The sequence below is a fragment of the Hyaena hyaena genome, unplaced genomic scaffold (assembly GCF_003009895.1).
Source record: "Hyaena hyaena isolate Hyena2069 unplaced genomic scaffold, ASM300989v1 scaffold_96, whole genome shotgun sequence".
Lineage (NCBI taxonomy): Eukaryota > Metazoa > Chordata > Mammalia > Carnivora > Hyaenidae > Hyaena > Hyaena hyaena.
Window position 1 is genome coordinate 3,888,808 of NW_024080729.1, and position 10,094 is coordinate 3,898,901.

The window sequence follows — 10,094 nt, forward strand, 5'->3', positions numbered from 1 at the left end:
CTGGTCCCAAGACCAGGAAAAGACAAAGGAATTGACACTGTGTTACTTCTAAGGCTAGGTCACAAGAAGCCTTGCCCTTTATCCCTGGATCTCCCGGTGCGCTCCGTCTTGGGATGTTTCTGTGCAGAATCCAACCATCATGCTGTGAAGACCAAGTTACGTGCAGAGGCCACATGCAAGCACTCTAGTCAACAGCTGGCATCCAGTGCCAGCCATGTGCATGAGCCAGTGTGGATGTCTAGCCCGGCTGAGCCTTCAAATGACTCCTGCCCCAGCCTCCATTTGACTGAGGCAATATATCCCAACTAAGAACTGCCCAGATGAGCCAGTCAACTCACAGAATGATAAAAGATCATAAATTATCAATTTCCCCTAAGAATGTCCTATATGAGGGGCTCCTGGGTGGCTCCAGTCGGTTGAGGATCTGACTCTTGATTTCGGCTCAGGTCATAATCCCAGGGTTATGGAATCAAGCCCCACATCAGGCTCCATGCTGAGTGTGAAGCCTACTTAGGGTTCTCCCTCTCTCCTCTTTCTCTCTAAAATTAAACAATTTTATAAAAAGAATGTCCTAAATGAGACAATAAAAACTGACTTCCTTTCATGTTTTTTGACATTTAAGCATAGCTTTTAAGTATTCTTTGGAACAAAACAAGAGTTACATGTTTATCTCAAGAAAAAACAATTGTGAGATTAAGCTGTAAGCTAAACTAGCCATTTTTTTCATGATACAACTTTTTTACTTGAACGAAAAAACAAATTATAAATATACTTTTTTTAATGTTTACTTATTTTTGAGAGGGAGAGAGACAGAGTGTGAGTGGGGAAGGAGCAGAGAGAGAAGGAGACACAGAATCCTGAGCAGACTCCAGGCTCTGAGCTGTCAGCACAGAGCCCAATGCGGGACTCGAACTCACAAACTGTGAGATCGTGACCTGAGCTGAAGTCAGACACCTAACTGATTGAGCCACCCAAGCACCCCAAGAGTAACAAATTTTAAATTATAAGTTAGATTTAAGTATTTGACAGACTTTTTAAAGTTTATTTATTGGGGCACCTGGGTGGCTTAGTCGGTTAGGCGTCCGACTTTCACTTAGGTCATGATCTCGCGGTTCGTGGGTTCAAGCCCCGCGTCGGGCTCTGTGCTGACTTCCGGCTCAGAGCCTGGAGCCCATTTCGGAGTCTGTCACTCCCTCTCTCTCTGACCCTCCCCTGCTCGCTCTGTCTCTGTCTCTCTCTCTCTCCTAGAAATAAAAAAAAATTAAAAAAAAAAGTTTATTTATTTATTTTGAGAAAGAAGGGGTGGAGAGGGGCAGAGAGGAGAAGAGACAGAATCTCAAGCAGGCTCTATACTGTCAGCACAGAGCCAGCCGCGGGGCTTGAGTCCACAAACCATGAGATCATGACCTGAGCTGAGATCATGAGTCGAACGCTTAACCGACTGAGCCATCCAGGCGCCCCTCAAAATCTTTTTGTGCACATGTCTTCTCTCCCCAGCTAGATCCAACACACCTGGGGGATGGGAGCAGCCAAGGACCGTTTCTGAAACATCTGTCACAGCACCTGACCCACCAAAGTACCTCAGATGGGAAAGACAAAGGTAACAACCAAACCACAGTTTTTTGAGATTAGCACTGAAAAATCTGACGGCCTCGCCTTTTGCCAGTGGAAACTAAGGACGACTGGGAGCTCAGAGCTTAGGGATACACTGGGCTAGTGGCCGCTGGACATGTCCGATGGCTGTCACTGTGACTAGCTGCTGCTGACACAAACGACAGAGCAATGAACTCAGCAGCTGTCTCCCCTGAGGGGGAAGTTCTACCTTATCCCCTCTCGGGGAACCTCACAAGTCTCCCAAACCCCCCTTCTTCCTCGTTCACATTTCCTTCAGAGGAAAGGACTTGGTGCAGGGTTGACAACAGGAGGGGCCCCCGCCTGAGGCCTTCCTGCAACATCCACAACCAACCTGACCCCCCCAGACTGACAGACATATGGGCTCGGCGCCCTGTCTGGCAACAGGAAAACCCACAGGGTGTTAAAGGCAGAGAAAGGGAAGTGAAGCTCGTAAACAGCTGCTGGGACCACTGAACTTCAGAGATTACGACAAATCAGATGGGAGCCCGTGTTTCCCCTGGCCCCCGGCAGGGGCCTCACCATGGCCCGGCCTCCCAGATAGCTAGGACAATGACACTGAGTCCCCTGGAGAGCCCCTTCTGAGAGCTTGTAAAATCTGCCGGGCATCCTGAGAACAAACAGGGAAGCAGCCACTAGAAGCCCGGAGCGTTGTGCCGACCTGCTACGCCAGCAGAGACGGAAGAAAACAGCCCTGCTTCTCAGTGCCCAGCTCTCACGTATGCCAGCCAACTACAGACCCATCAGACGGCGACTGAATCTGGGTTGTTGTTGTTTTTTAACTATCATCATTCCCCAAGTGTCTCGTACTGTGCCTGGCACATAGCAGACACTCAAAAATGTCTGTTGCGTAAATGAAGGAGAATGACAGACACCATCTTCGTGGCCTGGCACCCACACAGACAGAGAAGAAAAATTTGTACACTGATTCATTCAACAAGTATTTATTTAGCATCGCCTCCGGGCGAAGCAGTCCAAGATGCAACAGGCAACAAAGTAAGTCCCGGCCCTTGGGGAGTTTATGTTTTGGTGGGTGTAAAGGTGAAAAATCTCAGTGCTCCCCCCAAAACTACATAAGCCACAGATCTTTAATAATTATTTAATAAACGCCCACTATGTGTAAGCAACGAGTACCAAATGTTATAACAGACACACCTGCAATGTGGGAACTCGGCCCTAGTGAAATCATTTCTTCTTTGGGGCCAGGAGCCTAAATCTGGGATGTGTCGGTTGTTGTCAGAGGTCGCTGTGCAAGGAAAACGGGATTACCTCTTTGGTGCATCTGTCCTCATCTGTTGGTGAACAGAAGCCACTGCGTGAGTGCCGCGTGCATGCCCAAAACACCACACAACGCTGCAGGGTGGAAAGAAACCCAGTCTTCAGCTGAGAGGCACCGGGGCTCAGAAGAGCAGCTTTAATGTTACAATTGACACTAGGGCTCACAAAGTGCTCCCAAGCAAGTTGGCTCTTTCCCTGTTCCACCCCCCTCACACCCCCAAGATGTTGTTATGCTGAGCCTGAGTCAGCAAATATTTCCCAACCCTACTGGAAGTAGTCTGCTCATTTCCACAGAAGCAGACACCGGCTTTGCTGATTTTACCGGGGTGGAGCAGAAGGAGCTGGCAACCTGAGGAAGGATCTGGAGCCCAACACCCCCCCACAGGTGGCAGCTCGTGAACGGAGACGCCCTGAGTCATGCTCCAGTCCTTGACCCAAGCGCATGGAACCAGGACTAGAGTCACACCCCAATCACCAGCCTCTGCGTTACAAAGGCCGCGAGCCATCTGCCAAGGAAGAAGGCCCACATGCCTGAAACCTGATGCGAGAGGCCACCTCCTCCCTGCCAGGCGCAAGCAAGTGCCCGACTCTCCTCGGACGCAGTGAACCCCAGCTGCTGTCGCTGGCTCCTCCCCCTGGATCCAAAGGCACAGAAAAATGCTCAGGGGATTTCAAGCCACTGGACAGGCAGCCACCGTGCAATGTGGGATGACACGGCACAGAGCAGGGCACCGTCATGCCCAGAACTTCTGACCCGATACGGGCCAGAGCCTGGCAGGGCAGACCAGGTCCGTGGGAACGCCGGGTAGGTAGGAAGAAGAGTGTGGACAGTGCAGGGCGGGGGGGGGGTGCAGCTCCTGGCACTCCCAGGCCCTACTCAGGCACCGGAGGAGGGCCCTGCAATTGAGTTTCGCAGGCAGCAGGGACACCTTGGGAGGTGGGCCTCGGTGGCGGGCTATAGAGCTGAAGTCTTCAGAAGCCACAGGTCCAACTCCTCCTGGGAGAGCGGATCTGCACGCCCCCAGGACAGCTTGCACAACAGCCAGCACGGCTGCACTCTATCCAAAGGGGAAGCCTGTTTGCTTCCTAGGCCAGCGTACAACACCGGCTATCTTCTACGAGGCCCTCAGGGAAGAGATCTGAAGGACCACAGGCCGGCCGGGTAGGGGCCATTCTTCTTGAAAGGGTGGAGGCACACACTGAAGAAGGAAAACAGCGGTGCAGAGGCGAGACGAAAGGGAGCCAAATAAAAGATCAGTCCGTTAAACTAAGGAGCTGACAAGCTACAGCCTCTGTAGAAGAACGTCAGGGGCCTGTCTGCCTACACCTTTGAAAAACAGAGAAGGCTGGCCCAAACTCTGCAAAAAAAAAAAAAAAAAATCACTGAATGGGAACTTGGTAACTGATCATCCTGACCATCCACAAAGGCCACAGGGAGGACGAACCGCAGGGATGCATCCAGCCAGAGCTGCCGGTGCCCGGGCTGTTGCAGAAGGACCGGGCTTGCCTTCTTCTCAAGCCCGTCTCACCTGCTGCCTGGGTGGAGATTACCACTAACGGCTAAGCAGTGTGGCAAACCTCTCAAAGAGCCAGGTCAAGTCCTTGGGAGCCAGAGACTGGACTAACTTAGTGCCAAATACACAACCTCCGCCTCATCAGAATGACCCATTCAAACCCTGGAAGGATGCTTTCCACGGGAAAAAGGCTATCCGTTTTGGTCCATTCTGCCCCAAACCCACACAAGTACTGCTCAGGAAGGGGCTCCGGGGCCAGCGGAGGAGAAGGCACTGGCTCAGCTGTCCACAATCCTACTCCTTTCACAGAAAAGGGTCAGTGCACAAGAGAACTCTAAAACTTTAGTCAGGTCTAAGCTGGTTCACTTGGCTCTCCACCGCAGCTCCTGAAGGTGGCCAATTCTGGGTCCATTTCTGGCTCAAAGACAGAGAGCACGATCCTCAAAAGAGGAGACCCAGACAACCCAGAGCCAGGTGAAACAACAGGCCTTCATTTCTGAATGTGAGAGCAGGTCATGCTTTCAGAGTCCTCCAAGATCAGATTGGGCAGAAACAGAGGATACGTTATTTCCTGAAGATCTCTCCGGGGGACCAGTGCCAAATAAAGGAGCTCAAATTGAAAGCATCTGAAACGAACTTTCTGCCAGACAAGAAGGTTAAACACCCAGACACACGGGGAAGACGGTGGGCCCTCTAGGTCCAGAGAGGACATCTCTGTGCCCGGAAGTAACTCAAAGTCCTGACACCCTCTAACCGATACAGCCCCACAACCTTCCCAGGCAGATATCCACCTGACAGGGCGTAGGGAACAGACCTTAAGGTCTGCCTCCCTCTTGGGTCAGCAGGAAATTAAGCTCTCAAGGAGAATGGAGGAAGAAGAAACTTCAAGAGAATCTGCTCAGCGACTGACATCAGAGGCCCTCACACTCAGTGCGTCAGAGACGCATGAGTAAAAATCAGAAGCTGGTGCAGGTGACCAGTAACAAACGGGACAGCCGCCTGCTGGCCCCCAGGGCTATCGGGCTGGCAATCTATTTCAAAACTCAACTAGAGCAGGAAAAAAAAAATGTCTTGGAGACAGAACAGAGGAAAAAGGTTAAGGCACTCTCTGGGGCACAACTTCTGGAGACTTCTCTTAGCTCTTAGGGATGGGGCACAGGGAGAAGGGTGGGAGTGAGGACACAGATAATCTGCAGTATCATGGTGTAACTGGGCTTGGGTACATCAAGGGTGGAAAGACGCTGAGCCCTGTTTCCTGGAAGGGGAAAAGAGTTGGATGAGGCCTCCAGCTAACCCTGGCACACACCCAACTCAGCGGCTGGTCTCTCCCCAAGGGTTCCTGGAAGTCAACAGACCCATAAAGGGGAAGTATTAAAACTGAGATTAGAAGAATGGTCTACAAAGTGGACAACATCCCTGATGCAACACCCAGTAAATTCTACCACACAGACCTGCCTGCTACTTACCTTACTTCCATCAGGGGCTGAAAGCCCCCACCCCACCCCGGGGGTATCTCAACAGCAAGTCAAGGGAAAAGCAGAGTGGCGGGTGGAGCTAATGCTTCTCCCTAAAGTAGAGGCAAGGAACTGGGAGGTAGGGAAGAGGAATGCAGGGGACAGGGCTGATAAGAAGGAAATCTGAGAGACAGGCAAAAACAGGGCATCTGAGGGTAGCCAGGGTAAAACGGACTTAGGTAGACAGGGACTGCTGGCACGGGGCTGCCCAAAGCCTAATAACACCGCGAAGATGACGGGGAGCCGTAATCCTGAGGGGGGCCAGGCAATGGGGGAAGGAGGTGGACAGGGATGGGAAAAGGCAAGGCTAGGAGGGCGAAGGCAGGAGAGAGGGACGGAGAAGATCCCCAAGGAGACCCTGGGTAGAAAGGGCAATGGATTTGGAGACATCAGGGAAGGGATGAAGGAAGAGGTCAGGGGCAACGGTAGGGTATGGGAAAGGACCCCGAACCTTAGACCCGGTTCTCAGAACACAGAAGTGGGAGGAGACGGAGCCACTAGGCCCAAGAGGGGGCATAGAGTCGGGTGGGGGAGGCTCGCGGTTCGGGCTCCGTGATGGGGGACCAAAAAGCTGGGGGCGCGCGGGCGCCAGGAGAGCAACAAACCAGGGCGCACCGGACGGGACCGGGCCGTCGAGGACCCGTAGCGGCTCAACCCTCGGACCCCAGCCGCTCCCCCCACCCCACTCCCCGCCGGGCCTCGCGCCCCGGCCCCGCTGGCCGCTTCAGCCCGGGCCCGTCGCCTCCTTCCGCCGCTTGCCTACCGCTTCCCCCGACCCGGACTGACCTGTTCTGACCGCCTCCCGCGCCGCCGCTGCCGTCCCGCAGGCTCCGCAGAATCCCCCGAAGCCTGCCAAAACTTTTCCCATTAATCCCCAGCTCCGCGGCAGCCGCGGCGTCACACGCTGCGCGGCCCGGCCCCGCCCCCGCCATCCTGACGTCACCGCGCCGCTCGGCCCCCTTCTCTCCACGCCCCCTTCCGCCCCGGCAGGAGCCAATCACCGCGCGTCCTGGGCGCTCCCCTGATTCTGCGCCCCGCCCACCGCATGTTACCCAGGGCCCGCCTGCAGCGCCCTCTGGTGCGGGATGCGGGCGCGGCAGCTGAGGGAGGAGGAGGAGGGCAGCTCCAGGGCGGTAAAACAAGTCTGGCAACTATCACAAAAGGCAATTTAAAGCTGGAAGGGAATTTAAAGGTCGTCTAAGGCAGCCTGCACGTCCTTCCAGTGAAAAAACGGTCCCAGGGAGAGGTAGTGACTTGCAGTCAGAAGCCATGCGGGGACTAGAACATGGGTCCCTGGACTCCACTCGAGGAGTCCCTGTTGCCTGTCATTTTAATGAAAAGGCTTTCCTCCCTGGAGAGGCTTCTGCAACTAGAAATTAATGGTTATGGACTTTCTACCTATCTTCCTACGTGCTTAAATAATATGCTTGCCCGCCTAAACGGGGAGCATCCTCCTTACTGTTGTAGCAAATTCTATTCTTGCCTCTTAACCCAGTTCTTGAGGACCAGGAACTGTTCCAACCTGTCCCTTCAGATACACCATGAAAAGACACCTAGCAGCTAGGTAGGCAGTATGGCGGAAGAAGTCGGGTTTGTTATCTGGCGAGGAACAAAACTTGACTTACAAGTATATGAGCAATGGGTAACTCCCTTCTCTTCCCGGTCTTTAAAGTTAAGATTACCTCTTATCCTTAAGTACATTCCTCAGGCCACAGCCTCAGGTGTCTGAATGATAAAACTAAGTGATTTTTTTCTTCGGCTTCTCTTTTTTTTGTTTTTTAACTTTTTGAAATGAATGCGCATTACTTTTGTGATTCAGGCATCAACCTCCTCATCCTTGGAGATTGAAGTAAGAACAGATTGTGGAGGTCAGAGCCTTCTTTAAGATTTCTGCAAATTTCCGGGGATTTATATTCTTCTGAATCTCTCTGCCTCCAGGTTCTTTTTTCTGCCAGGCTGCTGTAGTGCCACAGTTCAAAAATGCAGAGATGAGGGGCACCTGGGTGGCTCAGTTGGTTGAGCGACTGACTTCAGCTCAGGTCATGATCTCACCGTTGGTGGGTTCGAGCCCCTCATCGGGCTCTGTGCTGACAGCCAGCTCAGAGCCTGGAGCCTGCTTCAGATTCTGTGTCTGCCTCTCTGTCTGACCCTCCCCCCCCCCTTGCTCACACTGTCTCTCTCTCTCTCTCTCTCTCTCTCTCAGAAATAAATAAAACATTTTTTAAAAATGCAGAGATGAAACTCAGCCCCTCCTGAAGACTGCCCACACCTCTTCCCACACAAGACATTCATGGGCAGAGAAGACATTATGATGCTTTGGGCCCTGGAGCTGGGTCCCATGATACACTGCAAAAGGTTTAAACTCACACAGTCGACATTCCTTAGAGTCTTTTCTGAACAACCCATTTGAGGTTTTCTGACTGGCCCTTCACCTCTTAGGGCCTTGCATTCTCCTGAACCACTACTTCTCCTCCCTGACCCACCATTCTCTCCTCTGTCCCACCCTCTCTGGAGAAAAAAACAAATTCTTCCTGATTTCCAGGCAGATAGAGACATCTTAACCCTGTCTCTTCACTGCTAGGGTTCCAGCCAACACTCCTGCCCTGAAGATCTTACTTTCTACACCTAAGAGGCTTGTTTCTCCTAATGAAAACAGCTCCCAGGGCTGCCTGGGTGGCTCTGTTGGTCAAGTGTCTAACTCTTGGTTTTGGCTCAGGTCATGATCTCACTGTCCCATGGGTTCAAACCTGGTTCAAACCTGTCTGTGCTGACAGATAGAGCCTGCCTGGGGTTCTCTCTCCTCTCTCTCTGCCCTTCCTCCTCTCGCCCTGTCTCTCTCTCAAAATAAATAAATAAACTTAAAAAAAAAAAAAACTCAGCTCCCTTCCTAAAAGAAATTCTGGAAATACTGTCAAGATATTAAATTTTCCACCTCATTTCATTTTTATATCAAAAGATACAATATTTTACATAATATATTTAATAAGTATGTATTTAACATTTATACCACATAATTCTATTGCTTGTTGCAATATTATTTTTTTAAAAAATGGAGGTAACCTAACTGTCAAAAACAGAGAAATGTTTAGGTAAATTATGTTGTATGCTCCTGACGGAATATTAGGCTCTGTGGAGTTGGTTTAAACAACAACAAAAAGAAAAGTATTATGATATTAAGTGGAAAAAGGCAGAATCTGATGATATGTAGAGAATATATAGCTCTGTATACTGTTGGGAAAACAAAAAGGATAGGGAAAGACAAAAAAGGAAACACTGAGATGTTATCGGCAGTTGTCTTTGCGTTGCGTTTTTGTGAGTTATTATCTTTCCACATTTTTACTCTGAGCATTTTTGTTCACAATGGAAACAGCTTTGTTTTGTTTTGTTCTGAAGAACAAAAAGTAAAACTCTTCCTCATATCGAGCAGAGGTTTTCCTCTGGTGTGCCTACCCAACAGTGTATGTCCCCTCTCTTGGAGGTAAACTAAGTCTGATTGTTTTCCCTATAAGAGACCTTCTGACGTTTGATCCCATTCCCCTATACAACACGCCTAGTTCCTCATATAAAATGGTGGCTCCCTTTGCCACCAGATTGCTAGCCTCAGCCTGTGCCGTTTTATGTATATCTGTTCTCTTCAAGGCTTCCTTGTTTTTGGTCACCTAACTTCTGAATCGTCTTCCCATGTTTGGGAAATCTCCCACTTTATTTTTTTTTTAATTTTTTAAATGTTTATTTTTGAGAGACAGAGACTGAGCTTGAGCAGGGGAGGGGCAGAGAGAGAGGGAGACACAGAATTTGAAGCAGGCTCCAGGCTCTGAGCTGTCAGCACAGAGCCCGGCCCAGGGCTTGAACCCATGAACCCCGAGATCATGACCTGAGGCAAAGTCAGATGCTTAACCAACTGAGCCACCCGGGCACCTCTATTTATTTGTTTTGTAACACTTAATTATTTATTTTGAGAAGGAGAGAGAGAGAATGAATAGGGGAGGGGCAGAAAGAGGGGGGGGCAAAGGATCTGAAGCAGGCTCCATGCTGACAGCACAGAGCCCAGTGGGGGGCTCCAACTCACAAACCACGAGATCATGACCTGAGCCAAAGTCCGACGCTTAACTCACTGAGCCACCCAGGTGCCCTGAGAATCTCCCATTTTAGACCC

At 50.9% G+C, this 10,094-nt stretch overlaps 1 protein-coding gene across 3 annotated transcripts in view; it reads right to left on the minus strand.

Moving 5' to 3' along the window:
• PPARD (peroxisome proliferator activated receptor delta) overlaps positions 1 to 6,852 on the minus strand; it is an 83,060-nt gene extending 76,208 nt beyond the window's left edge. For 2 of the 3 annotated variants that reach the window (XM_039235284.1, XM_039235282.1), the window contains exons 1-2: positions 6,725 to 6,852; positions 2,902 to 2,985 (exon numbers count right to left, since the gene is read on the minus strand). The gene's annotated coding sequence lies outside the window, so the exon portion shown is untranslated. The remainder of the gene's footprint in view (positions 1 to 2,901; positions 2,986 to 6,724) is intronic. The other variant, XM_039235283.1, reaches the window with a different exon arrangement.
• Between the last annotated feature and the right edge of the window lie 3,242 nt (positions 6,853 to 10,094).